General features: G+C 44.7%; 1 protein-coding gene and 1 long non-coding RNA gene across 3 annotated transcripts in view; one reads left to right on the top strand and one right to left on the bottom strand.

The window, feature by feature from the left end:
• LSAMP (limbic system-associated membrane protein) overlaps window positions 1-15,955 on the bottom strand; it is a 958,106-nt gene that overhangs the window by 852,080 nt on the left and 90,071 nt on the right. The gene's annotated exons all lie outside the window — the stretch shown is intronic.
• On the top strand, window positions 4,821-7,733 carry LOC110399513. Of its 2 annotated transcripts, none has more exons than XR_002439245.1 (3): window positions 4,821-5,619; window positions 6,833-6,989; window positions 7,547-7,726. It is a non-coding gene; the product is annotated as an uncharacterized LOC110399513 (long non-coding RNA). The 2 variants fall into 2 exon arrangements; XR_002439244.1 differs by having other exon boundaries at window positions 5,542-5,619; window positions 7,441-7,733.

The following is a 15,955-nucleotide window of genomic DNA, read 5'->3' as shown; positions in this document are numbered from 1 at the left end:
ACCATCCCCTAAATACTTCCTCAGAGCATGCTCAGCTGCATGGGAGCAGGCAGACTGGACTGTGAAGGTAAACCATGGGATAAGAGCACAGGACCAGAGCATTGCTCAAAGCCTTTCTAATGCAATGGTAGGCATTACCGATTAGCTGAAAGGACACCAGTGCCTTTCTTTTCTAATAGTTCTGTGGTGGGAATATGAATGGTTCTGCACACTGCATGAACGGTAAAAATACCAAGGAAAAAGAAGAATGGCTTCATTTAGTCCAAAAGCATCCGAGAAAGAAATGACACCAAGAAAAATAAAACAAAGGCTTAGGGTGAAGGACTACTTAGCTCCAAGTGTAACAGCTTATATGTAATTCTCATCCAGAAAATGCATCCTATGTGCCTTTGCATTAACATGCAAAACAGTTGAAGATTAGACCCCTGTAAACATGCCTGCTTGTACATATGCATGCCTCCAGTGAAAAGAGCTACTGATTTGTGAGGCCACTTCCCCCTCTGATTTTCTGAATCTCTGCTGATTTCCCCTTGTAGCATCCTCAGATGGTGTCCTTACAGAAATGGAAGCCCAGTGCTCCCCGGGACACTCCCATGGTTGACACTTAGCATTGCTGCAATGAGAAGCACCTTTTACGATTCAATTTGATCTTTCTCAAGGATTACTAGAAGCACCTACTCTTGCAGTAGTGAAATGTTAGGCTGCAATAAATGATTTCACCATAAGAGGTTTTAACTGTCATAGGCATCAGAATGGCTTTGCAATGGTTATGAGTAGATTTAACTCAGAAGTTTGACAGTCCCATGTGCTCAAAAGCACACTGAGTGATTCAGTAATGATGGTGTGCATATCTCCCCAGGGGACCCTAGTGTGAAGATCCAGACACTTGGAGCTCACAGCACCAACCTCACAAACAAGGAGGCGTCTTGCTTCCTTGGCTGCGTTTGGGCAGAGAACCAGCTTTCAGATCACACTGGAGTATCAGCAAGCAAAGGCACAAGAGGATGAGTACACCCCAACCCTGAAGGTGTGTGACAAGTCTCCTCCCGTTCATTCACTTGACATTGCATTAAGTATCGACAAGGGGATTCTTACGCCATTTGCAGAACTGTGGCAGTAGAGATTAGAAGGTAGGTGTGGCAGGAAACATTTTCAGAGCAGGAGGTGCACAGCACAGTACTCTGACAACAGAGTAGGGCACAATGAAACTAGTTCTCATCAGTGTGACAAAAGGCAACACTTCCTACAGCACAGAACCTATAAAACAACGATGAGGCCCCTGGAATGGCTCCAGAAAACCAAGGAATGGATTTCCAACACACCACCCCCTTTAGCAAAATGCAACCTATCTGCTCTGTGCAAGGTAAAAAGCTTATGTTAGTCCAAGCTTGGTAGCTGCAGCAGGTGCAGACTTTTGGCTGGCTTCCTTGGAGTGCAGCATTCACAGTGGGAAACAGGGTTTTCAAAAGGCTGGGATCTCACTCGGGCAACAAATCCAGTTTCCAGGTTTTAAAAACAGAGCTTATCATGCTGAGAGTGAGCATGTTTGAAAAACAGGACCTGTAAGGACAGACACTAGAAGTCGTCCAAAGCCACTGGACATACTAAACCTGTGGTGGCAGCATCTTGTACAGAACATTCCTGTGCCAGTGCCTCAAAAAATGATGCTTCAAAATTCCTCTCACTCTCTCTTAGAATCATAGAATCATAGAATTACTCAGGAGGGAAAAGACCTTCAAGATCATCAAGTCCAACCGCAACTCTTGGCAAGACTCCCAGGCAGACTCCCAGCCATCTAGGCAGCCGACTTCATAATTTAAGCCCCATAGTATGCAGCTATTTCTACATTTTTATGTTAAAAAAAAAAAACACTCTAAAACACAATTCAAATGTTTTCTAGAAAGATTTGAGAAGTACAAGGAGATACATTGAGAGGTTTTTGAAATGAACACTTAAGCAACGAATTTCCCGTTAAAATAAACTTTCGCTCAGCAGCAGAACACCATTTTCTCCTGCGTTTGGATATATGACCAATCCCTCTGCCATTCCCAAACCTCTTCCCATTGAGAGCATCTACTCCCAAAACTGCTAGAGTGGGAAAATCCCAACATGGCACCTGTGCAATTAACGTCCCTTAAGATGAGAGCAAGCCCAGTGAATGCAGACAAACACAAGAGAAACAGCACTGTATCCGCCTGGATTGATCAGATCTGGTAGTTGAGGTGTGGTTTGACTGCAGAGTGCCTAGAAAATTCTACCAGTGACTGCTAAAACTACAGACAGGTGCCACAGTTGCATGGCTTCTTTTTGTAACTGTATCTCTGATTTTATAATAGGGAATGCGAAACTTTTGCTGGACTAGAATAAAACACATTTCTTTCCTAGGAAACCAGTTCGGTTTTCCACATTGCCTATGTTAGAACTGACAAATGCCTTAAATCGTCACTCTCCTACAGCAGTGAACTTAAAATAAATCTGCAATACCAGTGAACTCATTGAATGTCTGCAACCCATGACGAGAGCGGAATCCCAGTCATGTTTCCTACTAGATGGCAACACTCAGCTTGACAGCTGATACTGCCTTGAAAATGACACTACCTGCAACAGACACTATTAGGACACCCCTGACAATAAGCAGATTTCTCTTGGACAACTCCCAAGAGCAGAAACAAACAGTCCCGCTTTTCATGCCTTCCTAATTATTCCCAGTCACTACAAACACCTCACATTTCATGTTGTCTTCCACCTAGACAGCCCAGGATCTTTGGTGACAGCAGTTGAGTCGGTGACAAAGTTCCCTCCAACTTCACGGAGTGATCTTGATAATACCGTTTGTTAACGTGATTCCAAAACTTACAAGGACTCCGCAAAAGCACCGCAAAAGACATATGGAGAAGAGAAAGACTCAAACAAATGCATGTAAAACATTTCCACAATGGTCCAAGTTCTGGAATGTTAAAATATGTTGGAACGTTAAAACATTTCCAAAATGTTTTAACAATTTTATGCATACAGAAGCTTCGATTGAAATATGATAATGCAGGAACTAGAAGTGAATATTGCATGCCCCAGTAGGGGACTGCCAGTCTCCCTTTCCAAATGAGAAAATCTTCATGATTATTAGCTTCCAGTCCTGCGCTGTCATAAGATACCAGAAGCTTAAGTCTCTCACTACCTCACGACTGAATCTTCCTAGGAAAGTTCTGGGGAAAAAAATACACATTTAGAAGAGAAGAACATTCACTTGGCTGGCAGATCTGACCTCTTTCTGTGCATGTATGATTATGTGAAGTGGATCGTGGATTGGCAATTAGTATTTTTGATCCCGTCTATTTGAAGAAAACGGACTCCCGAGATCCCTTCCAACCTTCCATTTTTGCTGTTCTAATATTGGACTGATTCCCAGGCAAATGAATTATTGGATGCAACACAGGTTAGACACTCCAGGGTACATAATGAATGGGTTTTTTATTATTATTTATATATATAAAGATATGTGCGTGTGGCTTTGCAATTAGCTAATGGATTTAACTTCCATATATGAGCGTGCAACAGAGAAAAAGAGAGAGAAAAAAGAAATCAAGGGAGGTTTGTGTCTACTCTCATAAATCCTTTCCCTGTAAGGTTTGTCTCCTCGCACTCTGCCCTTGACAGAGTTTTTACTGCCTGCAGTCCCAACAAGGCACTCAGTTCCTACCTTGTAGGAAGGCACAGGTTTATTCTGGGTGTGTGCTATGTTGTACCATGTCCCCAGGCACCTGGGGGCAGCCCTTGGACAGCAATTCATTGTCCAAAAGTATTTGCTGCAGGAGGAAAACCCAGAGGGGCGATGAAAGAAGGGACTAAGGGAAGAAAGGTTGGAAAGAGAAATATTAAAGGGACGTGAAGATCCTTAGTTCTTAACCCTCTGTGAGGGAAATGATTGCTCCTTCTTCAACGTACAGCAAAGACAGCAAATGAGCAAAACTGTGGAATGCAAGCAAAGTTTCTGTTCTTCCCCCTCCCGTGAAACTGAAGTCAATGGGGACTGCTCTGATCCTACCACAGCAGCACAGCCCCCATGACTGTGATTTACAGCACAAGGCAGCCAGCAGCATCAACAGGAGCAGAAATGGAAGCCAGAATCCTGCAGACATGCGTTCTCCTCCTGGTACACAGCCACACCTGTAATGTACTTCTACAATAGCTCAGAGGACACTGATCTCTAAAAAGCTTCTTAAATGTGTGTACTAAATCACAGCTGAGTGGAGCTGCCAAGTGTGCTGGCACTCTGGGAAAATCTAGATACTGGCCTAACGTTAGTTTTGAAGAAACATTCTTAAGTATTCTTCCACCCAAGGAAAAAATAGTTCCACATGAGCCAGGGCAGCAACACACAGTGCTCCTGAAGGAGCACCAGCTGCTCAGTGAGGGCAATCTTTCATTTCCCCACTGGGAAACCTTTAAAAGCAACATTTGCAGAGGCTAAGTGTGGTATTCCTGATCCACACCAGCCTGGTGCTTGCTCACAAGCCAGCCCACCTGAAATCCAGTCACATACCTCCCTTGCTCTTGCGTTGCAGGTGCCTGCTGCCATAGTCCTGTGTGCTTCGGGGTCAGTATCTTTCCTACACGGTCAATGCTGGCCAAAGTAGGGCTCAAGTCAAGGAGACCAGGCCTTGTGCTGCATTGATGGCAGGGCCTTGCTGCCAGCAACGTGGGGCCCACTGCCTCCACTCCTGCCCATCACAGAGTCTGTCCTTCTGGACTGGCTGCCCACGGCGACATCATCACAATGCCCCCCGGTAGCCCGGCAGCAAGATGATGACACAGTGTCCGCAGTTCTGATTGGACAGCGGGGAAAGGCGCTGCATTCCAGCGCACATGGCCCTGAGGGCGTGAGCCCACAGCGCGAGGCACGGTGCCGGGGGAGTGCAGACCACAGGGGCTGCTGGAGCCACACATCTGGCTCCGTGGGGACGGCCTGCGTCGAGGGCCTCCGTGCCGAGGGCCCTGTACCCTCTGCTTCCCCTGCCCAGCTCCTCAGCTGCGCCTCCTGAAGCAGACGCCATTACCAGAGAGGGATTTACTTCAGCCTGAACGGGGCACGGAAGGGTGGGAGGCAGAAGGGCCGCGCCGTACTCAGGCAGGCAGGAAGCGGTGTGACCCCTCGCGCTTGTCGGAGCCTCTTCTCCATCTCCCTGGAAGAACGGAGGCAGCGTGTGCCTGTGCACCAACCACAGCGCGCTCCGGCTTTGTCTAGACTTCTCAGCATTTTAACTCACGTTAATTGCTCCCCAATTAGCCGGAGCTCGCAAACACATTTGTAAACACCAGTCTAGACGCTCTACAAACATTTGTTCTAAGGCACGTATGTAAAATAGTTAAGTGGATGCTGAGGCAATTAGGTGTAATCTTATTACTACCCTTTCTCGCATCTCCTTTTCACCCTCTGCTGAAGCGGAGACCCGAGCTCCGTACTAGCAGGACTTTTTTTTTTTTCAAAAGGCACTACAAAGGTAAACCTTAGGGCTATCGCATGCGAAGCCCTGATAAGGTGCTATTAGTTCCCAGTCAACTTCCAAAGACAGAGTGCAGCGCGGTTTTATAGCTGCAGACATCCAGTGCACACAGAATCCAGTAAGTAGGTGTAAAAACCTTCAGAGTTTCACAATTTTGATTTATATTCTCTTTAAAAAATCATTAGGCAGTAGATTTTCTAGCGTTCTTTATACAGGCAGACCCCTCACCCCTTTTGTTATGGCTATATATCAAAATGGAAGGTTTCAACGTGATGCTCACGCTGCTGTTACTTCAGCATGCGTGGCAACAAGTTCCCCTCTGATTTTCTTTCAAAGATGCCTTATCTGTCTTTATATATGATCATAATGTGGAGCATATATCAACAGGATTCTTCCAAGCCAGAGAAGAATTGCGATCTCTGAGCAATTTCATAATCCCACAAACAAAAATGCAGCTAAGGGAGTTCCAAATCTAGCAGCATTCCCAGTCATTCCCCCCCACTACCAACACCCTTGAGTCACCAGAAATCTGTACCCAAAGCGCAGCAGAAACCGGCATCAGGATGTAACACATCCATTTCTACAAGATGCTCAAGATACAGGACAATACTTTTTTTTATTTTTTCCCTCAGAAATTTCAAAATTAATCAGAAAAATTTCACATCATCTTCGTTTTGGTTAGTAAAGTGAGAAAGAATTTTAATGTTCCTATCATCCAATCTTTCAGTCTTAAATCTTAGAGCGTCCCAAATTGCTTAATTTCAGGCTGTTTTAGCATTAAGATGCATTTTCCTTTTGTCTTAGGAAAGGCAGAGTAATGTTAAATGCTTCCATTCCCTTGCTACTAACTGTACTATGCAGATCATATCTCCCATGATTTAATTCTGCTTTGGAAGGAAACCACCTCCACGAAGCATTTTGTTCTTTTCTCTAAGTTGAGCTACTGGAAAAGAAGACAAAAATGTCACACAAACTCCCCAAGCTAACACAATATATAAAAAGAGAATGTGCCTCACAGACTCAGGAGCTAACTAGAAAATCACAAATGGCTTAGGTTGGAAGGGACCTTGAAGATCATCCAGTTCCAACCCCCATAGGAAGTGACTGCAAAGTGATAAATAAAAAGTTCAAGCCCACTAAAAATGAACAATACAAAGCATGTTTTTGTTTGGGTCAAAACTTGACTCGGAATCCTCCACTTTCATTTTCCTGATAACAGCAAAGAAAACAGAGGTTATGAAATTATTTTTTGCACCTAAAAAATTCTAAACCTACTTTAGTTTCAGCTATCTCTAGTTGCTCTGCAAAGCAGTTCGTCTGTGTTTCAACAGGAAGATCTTCAACGTTGATATGCTGTGCTGCACAGACCAGATTTGGTGATCAGAAATCATTTAATCCATATTCAGTTATTCAGCGCTGAGGGCAGGCACAGCAGCTTGAGGATGGTATGCTTCTGTGGGCCATGCACCAGGACAGCTCAAGACCTTGGTAAGAAATACTGCCCTGCCTTACTGCTGCTGACAGTTGTGGCAGGGTGCTGCTATGCATGCACATTTAAGTGAGTGAAAGGTATGTGTCAGGTCTGCTCTCAAAAGGAGAAATAGAGGGAAAAAAAAAAGGAAATAAAAGGGGGAAAAAAAAGAAAAAATGTGTTTTTAACCTCATGGTAACTGTCAGAAGTTATCTCAAGTGGAAAAACATTGCACTGATAGCATACTTTGGTTTTACCACAAGATAAACTTGGTGATGTCAGCCCCAGGCTCAGCTAACTTGGATTGACCTGACCTAGATTACTTCACAAAAAAAATCTCTGTAAAACAATCTGATTTTTCTATGTTTTTTTTTCCTTACATTAACCACATCGCTCAAAAGTAGAAAAAAAAAAAAGGCAAAACATACGAATGTCATTTCACAACAAGCAATGCCTTTCCCACCTCAGATTTAACCTCTGTGGCTAAGAAGCCAGCCCACCCCCCGCGCAGTTTTGCAGCAGTTTATTCCCTGGATCAAGGCCCCAGCATCACCTCTGCTGGTTCCTCTGCCAGGACAGACGACACTTCCTTAGTGTCCCACGTTGCCTGGGCAGGACGCGGTGACCTATCCTGACCCCATGCACACAGAGGGCCATGGTGCTGCAGTCAGTGTGGATGCACGTTCAAAGGAAGACAATGTTCAGTGTAATAAATAATTTTAGAAAATGCAAAGGCCAACCTTGTGAAAGAGGTGAACGCTCGTATGCCAAAACGCATTGCCCTTGGCCCAGGCAGCAGCTCTGGTGCGGGAAACTGAATGTTGCTTTTGGGAATGAACAGCAGCTCTTCCATTTACATATATTAATCCACAGAAGTGCAGGAGGTATTATCATTTGCCAGACTTGTTTGCATAATGAGGAACTCTCAAGAGAAATTTCTTGGAGAAGTGTTGCTATTAACGTGTGGTATTAGCGGGGCATTTCTATTCCATCCTCATCCTCTCCTCCCCCCAATACATCCCCTCATTGGGAAGGTGAAGTTCCTGCAAGGTTCCCTCAGAACAACCCTCTCGGAAGGAGCCCCTGCGGTGCATTCTAGGGAAGGTTTCAGATCCCTGACACCTGTTCCAGTGCCTCACTATCTGTATTTCTACCTAACGTCTAATCTAAATCTGCCCTCTTGTATCTTAACGCTGTTACTCTTGAAATGAAATGCAACCTCCCGCAGAAACATACTGAAGGAAAGCAGCAGCAAGGGGATGGAGAGAAAGCAGAAGTGGTCAACATTTCAGAACCACTGCTGGCTTTCCCTTGGACCTAACTGGTGGCAGCAGCAGGAGTCATTGTGTTACTGAGAATTACCAGTGGGGAGCTCCTGGGCTCACTCTGAATAATGAGCCTCAGCTCTCCCCTCTTTCCTCAAAGATGTGATAGCCCAGTGCCCTCCAAAATTCATTAGGAGTGAGAGCCCACCTTCTCAGCCTAAATAATAGCTTTCATGGGTTCCGCAGTGTCATAAGAGACTGAAAAATGGCCCACAAAGCTACCCCTCCTCCTCCTCCTCACTGCCACCCCTTCCACTGACACAGATGCACTGTCGGGGCTGGAGGTGCCAGAAGGCCTCTCCCTCAGGAGCTGGCAGCATGGGGGAAGGAAACCCCTGACAGTGAGTCTCAGGAATTTCTCCATTTGTTTTCATTTTTTCACCAGACATTTCTATTTAAACTGCCTGGAAGGATATCTCAATAACCGCCCTACTGGGCTTGAGGAGACAAAGACTGACAACAAGCACGCCTCTCGCCTCTCTCCTGAACATCATCCATGTGTCAAAACATCCAGTCACACAGTCAGGGAGACAAGGAGAGGCGGGTGTGCCCAGGGCTCTCTTCCCACCTTCCTCCACTCCCCTGTACCACCTCAGCCAGTGATAGAAACAGCTGTTCATGAGATCCCTGCAAACTGCTCACTGTCTCGGGCAGTTCAGCAGCTGTGGTTCTCGCCCAGCCTCAGCAAGGCCTGAGTAGGCCTGGATGGCCTACTCCCCTCATGCACTTCAGACAGCAGAGATGTGCACGTTCCCATGGAAAACACCTTCAGATTCATTGCTGCAGGTCCTCCGCATCCTGGTGGACTGGGTGGATTTAGCACAGGGTCCTTACCTCCATAACCTCAAGATGGGCCAAACTTTAGCATGAAAAGTGTGCATCATCCCCCCAAAAGCAAATGCTAACAGGGAATAGGCAGCTGAGTGCGCTTCTACACCACACGCTGCCTAACTGATTAGCTTAGATGGCACCTCAGCATGATGCTCCACTGGGAAGTCAGAATCCATACACAAGATCCAAATTTTAGTCCCAGCACTGCTACCAGTAGCTGTGCAGATCTCAGCACTTCACCCATCCACACTTCAGCTTCTCTTGCATAAAATCAAGGACAACAATTGCTGTCCTTGAGCAGAACACAACGTACAAGTGCTTGCTGTTGTCACTGGCATCACATCAGCAGCCTGTGTGCAGTTTGCACAGCTGAGCACAGTCAGATTGTATGGGCTCTGTGGTCCCTTGCATCAGTGCTGGTGTCAGGCCGTGTATGCTAGGCAATGTCTGCTTTTTCCTCCCCATGCAGCTTATGCACAGCTGTATGCAGCTGTCACATCATCTCTGGAGGAGACCACATCTTCTGTCACATTCCTCTGCATGCTTAGCAATACATATGCACAGTCTGAGTGGGGATGCCTAAGTGGGATGCCTATTTAGATCTGATTATCTCTGTGTGCATCTCTATGCACACAGGAGAACTGGGTCTACACTAAAAATCCCTATACCCAAAGTCACCTTTGTAGGTTATTCTGCAAGCCCCTGATTGAAATATCTGCTTCTCTCCCTGCTTTGCTGAGTGATGAGAGCCTCCCCAGAAAGAAATGGAAGAAGCCATTAGCTTAATCTCCAAGGGAGAACCTTGAACAGCTCAGAAAAGCCTGTGCCAAGAGGAGGACACTGTAAAATGAGAGCAAGCCAAGGAAAGAGACAGATGGGGCCAGCTCCACTCCAGTTCTCATCTGCCTTTGCTGCACTGTGCACTTAATATTCGTACAAGGTCTAATTTATAAACCCAGCTCGTGTTTATAAACTCCGCTGTCCTAATGGAAATGAAAACATTAATACAAACCGAGGATTCTTCACTTTCCAGGTTTTAATTAAAATCATAGGCGTTAAGAAGCAAGAGTGTCTTCGTGGAATACAAGTCTAATGAAGTATTTCCTCACACAGCACAAATCTCTGTGTGCAGTCCCAGCTCACTGGCACCGCGTGCCCGAAACACCGACCCCCACTGGAACCAGGAGTTCACATCTCGAAAATTAGAAAAACAAATTATCCTGCTATTTGTTTCAAATAAATGTAGGTGCCAAGATGGAGCTGGAAAAATAATACTGAGTAGGGAAAAGAAACCTCAACAACCTAACACAGCCGTGAAACATAATATCTTAATTGATTAACTAGAAGCAGTAGTGACTACGTGGCATGCCAGCTAGGGAGACCTGGATAGGTCCTTTTCAAAGGGGGCTCGGATAGGGGAGCAGCATGATGGCAGAGCAAAATAGTGGAAGAGAGATGGGGAGGAAGTAGCAAAGAAAAGGCAGCACAGGCTGGAGCAAGGGGAATTAAGGACATCGGTGAGGCAGGTGAAAAAGTAAACACATGAAAATTGCAGGACTAGATCATAAAGACCTATTCCCTCTGTCCCCCAGGGAACCAAAGGAAAGGAGGAAAGCAACTGGTATGGAGTGACCTACATGTGTAGACACAGATGCAGGGGCTGATTTTTGCAGGTATAAAGCTAGGTGAAGGTTAGTGCTGACAGCAGAGAACCAGGTGCTGCAAAATGGAGCCCAGCAGAATAAGTGATCTCTCTCCATAGAAAAATATGTCTAACCTAGTTGCTCTAGGACTATTTTCTACTCTACTGCATTACTGTGCCTGCTTTTCCATAGGACACACACAAACAAAAGATGGAGGAAGCCCTGAAAGATGAAGAGATGGAAGTAATATAAAGTCATGTAGAGAAACAAGGGCCCTAGGTGGAGAATGAGTGGCCTTGCCTCTCCAGTCCCAGATCCATCACAAGGAAGTGTGCCAGCACGCCTCAAGCTACTTAACAGCTTGACTGTGAACTATTGTGGGTTTGGTTTCATTTTAAATGCCCTTGTCTAGGTAAGCTAGAGATCACCTTCAGCCAGAGGAGCATGGTTGTGGCCCTGGGCTTGTTTTAGGATTCTGAAACTTTCCACCAGCCAAACTTTGGTTTGACCTTATTTCTTAAAGGAATACACGTTGCATCATATTATAATCACTAGATTGCATGTCCCGTGATCTTTTCAGGTTAGGCCAAGTTCACTTGCTTTACAGCTTCCCATTGTGCTATAGCCTGTATGCTCGGTTAATTCCGTACCATAGAGAGATTATAAAAATAAAAAAAAATAAAAAAAAGGCTTCTTTTTGCCTATTGTTCCTTTCCTTTAGCACTTGTCACCTTGAGAGACAATGAAAATGTAGAAACACATTGGCCAGAAAAATATGACTCACAATCAAGGGAGCTGGAGCAATTGTGTCCTTGGCCTTACATTCAGGGGTCACTGTGTGAGGCAGGAGAAATGGAAAAGAGATGCACCATTTCCTCACTGAACATTGTTCAAGACATGAGTATGCTTCCCTGATCTAGCCAATACAATAGACCTAAACAGCAAAGATGTTTCGTTTCAGACGTCTGTGCTCCTAGAAACAGCAAGGTCCATAGCTAAAAACTCGTGAGATGCCACAGACAAGTCTTGAAGAAAACAGAAAGATAACCATCAGCCTTAGATGAAGTTCCAGTAAGTGCTGCCTCTGTCAGAAGGAGAAGCAGATTGTACATTAAATCCACCAACTACATAACTAGGCTGGAATATATACTGTACCTCCACCAATCAACCCCAATACTTTGAGCTGCAGTGCCTTTAGCTAAAAGAGAAAAACCCTTGGCTCGGCTGAACCTGTTGAGAGTGCAAGAGGAACCAGGGCTAAGGCGCATAGGAAAAGGGGTAACAAAGGAAGTAGCTGTACTTAAGAAGGAGGTGTGCTTTCAGACTCTGTAGGATACTCTACAGAGTGCTAATGAGTCCAAAAAAAAAGAACTGAAAGCGTCACTGGGCTTTGCAAATTGTTTTATAGTTGATGGCCTGGTGCAGGCAGCTTAGTTTTACTGGGCTACTCCTTTGGTAAAGGTCTGCTCAGTTCGTATTATTGCCATCTTGGCAATAAAAGGGAGGCTTTAGCATCATTTAAAATGCAACCCTGCAGAATCAAATGGAGATGACCTTGCAAATCTGGGGGTTATAAATCAACCAATGGAAAGGAACACTGCAGCACTAAGAGAAACAGGTCAAATATGCACACTTATATATACTTGACTAATGATTTATATTTTATAGCACCTGTCCATAGAAGATCTCAAAGAGATTTACTGTGAATAGAAAAATAACAACCACCCTGGATGCTTGCGTATGTGTTTGCAAGCCACACTCCTAGCTGGATGCCCTAGCTGACACCATCTGGAGACCAGGACAGCCATGTGCCCAAAGAAGAGGTAAAACACAAAGAAACCTACATTCTCTGTCTATGACATCACTCCCCTGAAGTAACAGGAAGATCTTGTACTGGCTTTGTATAGACTCAGATAACCCCCTGGGAGAACAGTGGATAACCACTCTGCTTTCTCAGTACGAATCTCATATTCAACTTCAGGGATTTTTCTGGGATGGTGACATTAACATCAGTATGATGAAGCCCAGGCACTAAGAGAGATCTTCTGACTGTGCTCCATTCCCTTTTCAAGAAGTTCTTTCTACAGATCTAGCTATCAGATAAATGTCCTATCCCTGTTGATGCTGTAATCCCTGAGCACCCACTGGCACTGTCCTTACTCCCTCAGATTAGTGATAGACAAGCAGGAAGATGGCAAGACTAAGGTCATGTTTAGAGTCAGAAAAGCTCACAGAAAGTTTGCAGAGACCTGTGCAGTTCTTGCAGGCTGGTTTAACTATATCAGAAAGTAAGAGACTCAGCCAAGATAGCAGCTCGAAGTAAGCAGCGGTACTGGGGTCTGCCCTTCATCCATAGGGAATTCAACACAGACCAAAAATAAACTGCTAATAGTGACACCAGGATAGTTTATCTGAAGGCAAAGACTGATCATAGCACATTTTTAAAGCTAAGAATAGGGATCTCCTTGTCATCTGATAAATCTGAGTGATACGTATATTTTTTTAATAGCCTTGGTCCCCCTCTTCTAAACACGTCTATGAAAACACCAACATACCATCTTATTTTTTCCTGTGATAAGTTAGGGAAAAAAAAAAAAAAAGAAAAGGAACAGAACAAAGACATTTGATTTTGACAGTATCTGTCCTGGCATCTCATGCCACTGTTTGAGAGAGCTAATAGAGAGTGATCACAATGCCAAAGGAACATGAGCAGACAGAAAGAGCTGTTCAGGAATCAGAGTAAGTTGCAAGTGCATCTAGACAAGCGATTAGGAGCCTCACCTACCTACCAGAAGTCAGTGACTAGGTTCCTGTTGCAGTCAACCAGGGTCAGCACAGATATTGCCTGTGTTCGAGATGCCCAAGTTCCCAGAGAAACCCAGGTGTTTATTTGCAAACAAAGCTGCGTTTTGATTTTGCATGCACCAGTTTTGGCTCAGGAGGCCATTCTAGGATTTCCCCCAAATCCCAGTCAAACGGAAATGCCTAAAAAGACAAACTAAAACCTGGCTGTGGCATTTTCATGAGTAGCTCTCTGTTTGTGGATGTACACAAGTAAAAGGGGTAAAATGGAGAGCCCCAAACAGGAAGAATTGTCCTAACAGCTTCAGGAATATAGTTTCTTGATTTTTCTATTTCACAGTTGGTTGATTTCAAACATTCTAATGGCTGCTTCCTACCCCAGTGTCCATCTGTCTATTTTAATAAATGTTCTTGGTAGCACCTACCTGGCAAGTATCCGAACACCCAGCAGTGCAACCAAATTTCACCCTAAATCAAGGGGCTGGAACAGCATGCTCAATGGAATTGATGCAGTCATCCCTCTCCCACAGCACAGGCTCTGGCAGCAGCAGATAGACAGATGGGTAAAGCAGGCAGACAAGAAAATATGATGGGCCTGCCCCATCTCTCCCTCTCTCTTCTTTCTGTTAAAGTCTGTACAAAGGGCAGGTTGCTCTAACACTTGAGTGCTGTGCGCAGCCATAGAGGTCTTCTGGGTGGCAGCTGGAAAAATGCAAAGGTTCACTGGCTCCCTTCGAGATGCCACAAGATAACTCATGCACAGAAGACATCAGGTGACAGTGATCTGCTTCTTGTTAGGATCCATTTATTATGTTTGCCCTGTCTGTGTGTCTCACCTGATGTAATCAGTGGTGATGGATGCTAACCCTTGCTCCATCCTGTGGACATCCAGCTGTGCTCCCTCTCATTTGTCACAAGGAACCCAACCATTCCCCAGCCAATCCTCTTTTCCTTGCGAAGGTGCTGGGATGGGGATGTAGCAGTAAAAACCATGTGTTTCATTTGAACTCCAGCACAAGCAACTGAGCTTTGCTGCTTGCTGCTGCTCCTTGCCCTATCTTGTACATCAGGACAGATCTGGTCCAAGCCCTCTCAAGACGGTCTCAGTGGGAGCCCATCTCTGATACAAAGCCATGGGAATTCTTCCCAGCACCTTTCCTCTCTTCTGTCTCCTTTGCATCAAACACATACCAACATTATGTGGGGCACCAGTAACTTATGTCAGAGATTAGCCCCAAGTAGAATAATGAAGCAGTTCATTTAGGAGGCACTATAGGTTTGCCCACTGGCAAAGAAAGGCTGCTTTTTGGTGTAAGCCTTTAAATTACCTCCCTGCCAAGGCTGAGTGGTAGAAAAGCACAAAGAACAACTCAGGACACAGCCAGCATTCAATTCCATTGAAGTATTTGTCATCCTGGAAGACCTGCCTCCATTCATGGCCTGCTTTTCTCTCCATTTCTCTTTTCTCTTTTTACCCCAGTAGTTGTGGTTGCTCTTAAAATGGTCGCAGAAGCAGCCCATGTGAACGCTTATCCTGTTACTGCCCCAAGGATATGAGCGTTTGGTTAAGTCTTGGCATTTCACCCTTCATCAGTACTAAAATTTAGCAAGAAACGTGTACAATGAAGGCTTATGTCTTAGGCCTTTTTCTTATTAATCCTATTACACTTGTCTTTATGAGCTCTCCAAGTTCCTTTTACTCCCTCCGGGGCTTGGCTGTAAATGAGATTTCGCATCTCAGTGTAAAATAACCCGAACATTTTTCTATAAAATTAAATAAAAATTCTCCATCCTGACAGTACATGCCCAGAATCCAATTTCTGGAGCCTACACTTTTCCAAGTGCTGCATTGTCTTCTCAACTTCCCTTAGCTTTTGGGAACTTGTTTCTTTTCTTTTTTTTTTTTTCATTCTGTCTTGATCAGTATCATGAAGAAAAGGAGAAAACTTTAAACAGCTCAGATGAACAAGAGACAGGAAACGTGAGATGCCTATGACATTTGGCAAATCTCCTCGTATTATATATGCCTCAATTTTCCAAAGTAGTAATAGTGATAGTATTACTCTGTAGTGAAGATGGGCTGACTCAGTTTGTGTGTGTTCAAGAACACTGTGAGATTCTGTTACAACTAATAACACCCACAAGTTTATTATTGTGGTTACATGCCTTGTAGGTAAGTGTTCAGGCTTTATCTGAACTTTACAGAATCTTCCTAGCTTTGCAAGAACTGGACTGGGAATTTGTGTGGTTTCCAGTAAATACTACCATCTTCTGTCTCCTGTTTGGCAAATGGCTTAATGACTTTGTTGTTTTGTTTGTTTGGTTTTTTTTGACAAGAGGGCCTCAAGAAGTCCTGGTGCCAGATCTGCACTTATGTTCAAT

The sequence above is a fragment of the Numida meleagris genome, chromosome 1 (assembly GCF_002078875.1).
Source record: "Numida meleagris isolate 19003 breed g44 Domestic line chromosome 1, NumMel1.0, whole genome shotgun sequence".
In the NCBI taxonomy this organism is placed as follows: domain Eukaryota; kingdom Metazoa; phylum Chordata; class Aves; order Galliformes; family Numididae; genus Numida; species Numida meleagris.
The sequence above is the reverse complement of the archived record's forward strand: the minus strand, read 5'-3'. Positions and strand labels throughout refer to the sequence as shown.